This window comes from Ischnura elegans, chromosome 11 (genome assembly GCF_921293095.1).
Source record: "Ischnura elegans chromosome 11, ioIscEleg1.1, whole genome shotgun sequence".
NCBI lineage: Eukaryota > Metazoa > Arthropoda > Insecta > Odonata > Coenagrionidae > Ischnura > Ischnura elegans.
Window position 1 is genome coordinate 44,711,489 of NC_060256.1, and position 5,810 is coordinate 44,717,298.

The 5,810-nt window shown below is 38.6% G+C and overlaps 1 long non-coding RNA gene across 1 annotated transcript; it reads right to left on the reverse strand.

Moving 5' to 3' along the window:
* Positions 1 to 269: 269 nt before the first annotated feature.
* On the reverse strand, positions 270 to 3,496 carry LOC124167966. The gene is made up of 3 exons (XR_006866803.1): positions 3,292 to 3,496; positions 2,010 to 2,185; positions 270 to 673 (listed from the first exon to the last, which is right to left on the reverse strand). It is a non-coding gene; the product is annotated as an uncharacterized LOC124167966 (long non-coding RNA).
* Between the last annotated feature and the right edge of the window lie 2,314 nt (positions 3,497 to 5,810).

Here is a 5,810-nt window from a genome sequence, read left to right on the forward strand (position 1 = left end):
TTACTTTCATGCAAGTAATTTTAATTTTTTAATTTGATTTTGATGAATCCAAAAGGGAGCTAGTTCGGCTCCCCTTTTTAACGCTGACGCACAGGTGAATCAAAATATTTGATTGAAAAAGACACATAAATGTTGAAGGAAAAAATAGTTTTTGGACAAGATGTTGACATTAATCATGCTCTACATTGATTAGTCACACTATTAATCAAGTGCACAGTATTCGAAGGTTTTTTTGTTGGAAACCGTCGACGAAAAAAGGTAATGCTGAATGAGCTGCTATAAAATTTATTAGGACATAAAAACTACAGGTTAGGAAGGAACAATCTAGAGAAACGCATTTTTTTACACATATTTATGCGTTTTAACAGAAGTGGTACTCAGATATATTTTGAATTTACGGGAAAAAATGAAACATTAGCTATTAGGGCTAATCATGAGAGAACATAGTGGCTGAAATCAGTGAAGGGTCTTAAAGTGAGCAGCTGTTGCTGAGGGTTGATTTTTAAAATATGAATTCGTGGCCATATCAGTAATCGCTGGAACCGGGTTGAAATCCATCGTCGACAAAAGTAGGGCTTCTACTTAGAGTCGAGGGCGGCATTGGCCCATGGCGAGCAGGCATCGACAGCGACTTCACATAGGTTGGAGAAGGCCACGATTCTGGATTCAGCGTCTGGTCACGGAAGAAAACAAAAATATTTAACGTTAGCGGCATCACATGCACAGGTTTATTTGATTATTCATTTCTTTACATTAGATACAAAAACAGTCTGGAACAGTGGCGAAGCCATAAATTTCGGGGGGGTCCAAAACCACGGGGGAGGGGAATTTTTGAAAAACAGGGTACAAAGTAGTGTTTTTAACTAATTTTAACACTTTCCATAATCGAAAAAACTTCATTTGTTAACGAAATATTTTATGAATTCATGATTTTTCAATATTTTGTTTTATTTTTCGAGGGAAAATAATAGCATTTTTATATTTCGGGGGAGGGGAGGGTCCGGACCTTTTACATAGGATTTGTAAAAAAAATGGTTAAATAAAGTTATCACGGAGGCTTCCGCTGCGATTAAATTGATGATTGGTGTCCGGTTTAATTCCGCGTCGACTAATTTTTGGTGGACGACAGTTTCGGGCGCGTTCCAGCTCCCGTCTTCGGATCCAAATGACCTGCAGGAATTCACCCGGAAATATGCAATTTTCATTTTTGTATGGGCTATGGAAATATTTGTTGTACTTTTCAATTTTTCAATCTAAAATATTGTATATTTCCACTTCTACTACATAGAAGATAATCAGAAAAACCAGATGTTAAGCGAATTGGGCTTGGAATCGCTAGAGACTCGGAGGCTGCGCCCTAGGCTTATTAGTAGATTCCTTGAAAAATTGAGAATATAAGTTTTTAGGAGCCAGGGGTGCAGCTAGGAATTAAGGCTGGGGGGGTTTAGGTGCAACTAATACCGGGGTGTGTGGAGGTATGGAATACCTACCAGGATAAGCGGTAGGTGCGAGATTAATAATTGCGGAATTTTAAGAAAAAATGGTTCAAAATGGTGAGTTTAACGGCTTTCTGAGGGATATTTTATAAACACTTACACTATTCTATTAGTAATATCAATCCAATGAAGTGAAATGGATTAAACTTAAAAATTTCTCTAAGCTCTGGGGGGGGGGTTTATCCCCCAAACCCCGCTGCGCCACTGTTAGGAGCGACAAGGAGATTATCATCTTAAAGCCCCACTGTACTTAAAGGTCCGATATATAAAAGCGATGTAATAAGAGAGACATTTTGCCGAACGGACAGATATAGGAATTCGTTTTTCCTCTATACCATAAAGTACTTTAGTAAATGCTGGTCGTAATTTTGTTTCAGAATTTGCTTTTTATATGCAGACGGCTGGTGTACTTACACCCCCTGCCACACGCCTTATTGGGCGGCTTGCGGGATAGTATGTAGGTGTAAATAAATGGTGAATTCGCGGCAGAACCGGCTTGAACGGCGGACTCACCAGCTGAGGTGATGCCGCTCCGCTTGCCGAAGATGCTTCCGTTGAGTGGGGCCTTCCTGTATGAGGATGCGTCAACGCTGGCGGAGAGCATGGCCAAAGCGACGAGGGCGAGAGCGAAGTAGAAGATCACGCGGCAATTCATGGCGATGGGAGGTGTGCTGGTAAATGGTCTCGGACTGCAAATGAAGAAGATAGCGGTTAGTAACCGTAGCATCAGGGGCGCGGGTAGGAATCAAGGCTGGGGGAGGTTTAGGTGCAACTAATACCGGGGTGTATGGGGGTATGGAATGCCCACCAGGATAAGCGGTAGGTACGAGATTAATAAATTGCGGAATTTTAGGATAAATGGCTCAAAATGGAGAGTTTTACGGCTTTCTGAGGGATATTTTATCAATTCTTACACTATTCTATTGGCGATATCAATCAAATTAAGTAAAATGGAATAATAAAATAATAATGGAGGTTTTATCCCCCAAAACCCCCCCTCGCTGCGCCACTGCGTGGCATAGCCATGAAAACGACTCTGCAGGATATATCAATATAATAGTAACTCCATTATTGTCACAGCTAGGGGTGCCGACTTATGAAAAATATTGGGGGCCCATACTGGGGGTCTTGCTCAGGGAAATTTATAAAACGTTATCGTTATAAAACGTTTTCTTTTGGTTTAATGGATGTCCGTTTCCATAGGGAACTATATTTATCAATGATTTGAATAAAAAAAACAAGAAAACGTTTAGCGCGTCCAGTAGGCAGGGATGGAACCCTGTGTTGTAAACCACCAGTGAAGTGAGCGAAAATATTCCATAGAAGAAAAATTATCTATGAATCTAGCAAGTCTCCGAAAAACCTTAAGGAGAACACTTGAAAAGTTAGTTAGCCACATAATGAGGCACGACGGCCTATTGAAAACAATCGTAGAAGGACAGGTGGAAGGGAAGAAGGGTTAGGGACGGCCCCGAATTCGTAACGTAGGGTAGGTTATAAAGGATGTAAAGGAGAAGAAATACGTTAATATGAAAAGGTTAGAAGATAGCAGATAGGAATGGAGAGCTGCGCCAAACCTATCATAGGATTGTTGAAAAATGTTGATGACGAATCTAGTAATCACATATAATATAGAGGTAGTTACTTCGAAAGTTCTGCGTTGGATATCAATATCCCAAAGTTTTCTATGACGGTATGTTGATATCTTATCAACGTACGGAAGCAGAAGTACAACTAGTATCAAGCAGTATCTTTTAAGGGTATTGTAGAGGAAACTTTGTTCCTCTCAACTCACCAGATGATGTGTTGCTTCGATGCTTGCAGTGGAAGATTCTGCTGGCGAATGATGCCTTCTCTCCCCGAAGCTGGAGCTTATATACTGGGCTCAGGACGGTCTCCTGGGCAATGCTCTATTACGCGGGAAATGGAGAATGGCGGAGATATGCCCCTGGGATGCAGGCAAGATTGAAAAAATAATCACAGGCGAGAGTCTTCTGGTCACTCACGGATATTGCTTTCCTGCCGCCTTGAAATACTCATTCCGACCATGGTGCCTAGCGTAATAAGTTAATAAATGGAATTCATAAAATATCAATCTGCTCATCCTCGGCAAGTAATCATTGAAATGATAAACGAAGCGATTGGAAAAAACTTTGAGACAATGTTGAAAAATATATTTTTTGAAACTAATAGTTTTGTGTTTTTGCATGAGGATTTTCACAGCTTCTTTTATCAATGTTGGTGGTTGCTTTCGGGAAATGCTGTGTAGTTAACATTATTTGCTCGACGTTTCACTCCTCCGACTGGGAGCGTTATCAAGAGAATGGGCTATCAATATCTATTTAGAATATTATAACTTATTTATTAATATTTATTTACTTTTCTTTTATTTAGGATATTGATATCAATGGGATATTTTTTCCTATTCTCTTGGAAACGCTCCCAGTAGGAGGAGTCGAGCAGATAATTTTACCTACGCAGCATTTCCCGAAAGCAACCACCAACATTGATAATAGTTATGTGACTCCGTAATTTCACCAACCTAATTTTTTTTCTAAGAAATAGTAAATAATTAATGCGTTTGTAAAATACTCCTCAACTCAGAAATATTCGATACCTCTATCATCAATCGTAAATTACGAATGATATGATAACAAAACATGGTCGTGTACTTCCAGATGCTGGGAAAACATTCACTTTCGCTGCTTTTGTAGTATCCCTCAGATACTTCTTTCTTCAATGAAGTAAAGGTCTATTTGGACGTTAACGCCCATAATATCTGAATCTCTAGGGCTGTAGATTTAAGCTACAGGTTTCGGCAAGAGAATCTGTAGAGGCCTACGGGACAGATAAAAAATTGTTAATAAATGCGGATCGGGGTAAAAAACGGGGTAAAGTCTGAAGCAGTTCCAAACATCGCGACGTTTTTTTCGAAATTTTGTCGAAAAACAGTGTCCGCCATTTTGTTACTGCATGACAAGAATTTATCGAAGATATTCGTTAAAATTACGAAAATCAAAATAAAAAATACCATAATAACAGATTATATAGTTTTTTATTCCGTAAGAATCGACCTTTAACTTTACCACCTACACCATTTGGAAGAATTTCAGAGAAAATTTAAGACAGGCATTTTTATGGAAATTTGCTGATGTTTGAGCCTCTGTATCTCAGTAACGGGCAAGAATCATGGAAAATCAGGTAAAATTCCATAAAATTCAATCATTGCCGGGTAAACATACGAAATTTCAATATTCTAACTCAAAAAAAGCCTTATTGTGATTTTGTCCGGCTTTTCCTGATTTCCGCCCATTGTGCGTCGCGTCGTCACAAAAATCCTTTGCTAAATCGCCTTTAAAGTTGATAATCTTAGGGAGTGTTTAAGCTACTATTAGATGGAGGTTAATGGAAAATTTCGGGAGTAAAATTCACTAAGTAATTCTTAATTGTGTGGTAATCCATTATAAGGTTTCTGGATTATTTGAATTTTACTAATACCACTTATTTTTTTAAATAAAACGACCCGGGTTTCCATGAATAATTATCCTCATCAGGCTTATATTATTATCAATTTATCTAATTGTTGTAACATAGTTACCTCTGTTGTCAAGTTATTCATCAAAATCTCTTTAATTGTATTGAACTGTAAAGGTGTTATAAATGTTTTCTTACTTCAGCAATCCAGTAAATCGACGATGAAAGAATACAGATTTTACATATATACAGATAAATACAGGTAATTTCCACACTTTTTAATTCCAAAACTCAACAACCTACCATGGTTCCAGCACAATGTGTCATTTGAGTGGTGATGAGTGATAGTGATTTCGAGTATTTAGTGATGTAGTCACTGGCAGTGATGGCTACTTCTCTTCAAGCACAGGTAGCTATAAATCACACATCACTTGGTTCACATTGATTTCGAGTATTTTGTCACCGGCAGTGACTGCTACTTTTCAGTAACGGTGACTCAATCACAGGTAGGGATATATCGTCATCTTTATTCGTAAATATTTGAACACGAAAAATCAGAGGGAATCCTTATTCAAAATGTGTGAAATTACTGTTATAACAATCTTGGCCCCCAAAATATAATTGATTCATCATCTTAATACACTGGCTAGCATCATTATACCGAGAATGCGCAAGAGTTACAGAGAGTCAAGTCCGAAGGGCCCAAATGGCTTGACTGAATTTGACGAACATTTCTTGGGGGTCCTGAAAGCATGATTGCCTCACATCACCGATATGCAGGCCAAACCAATGTTCGAAGTAGCTAATGTTAGTTTCCTCAGTGGGTAATTAAAAATAAGG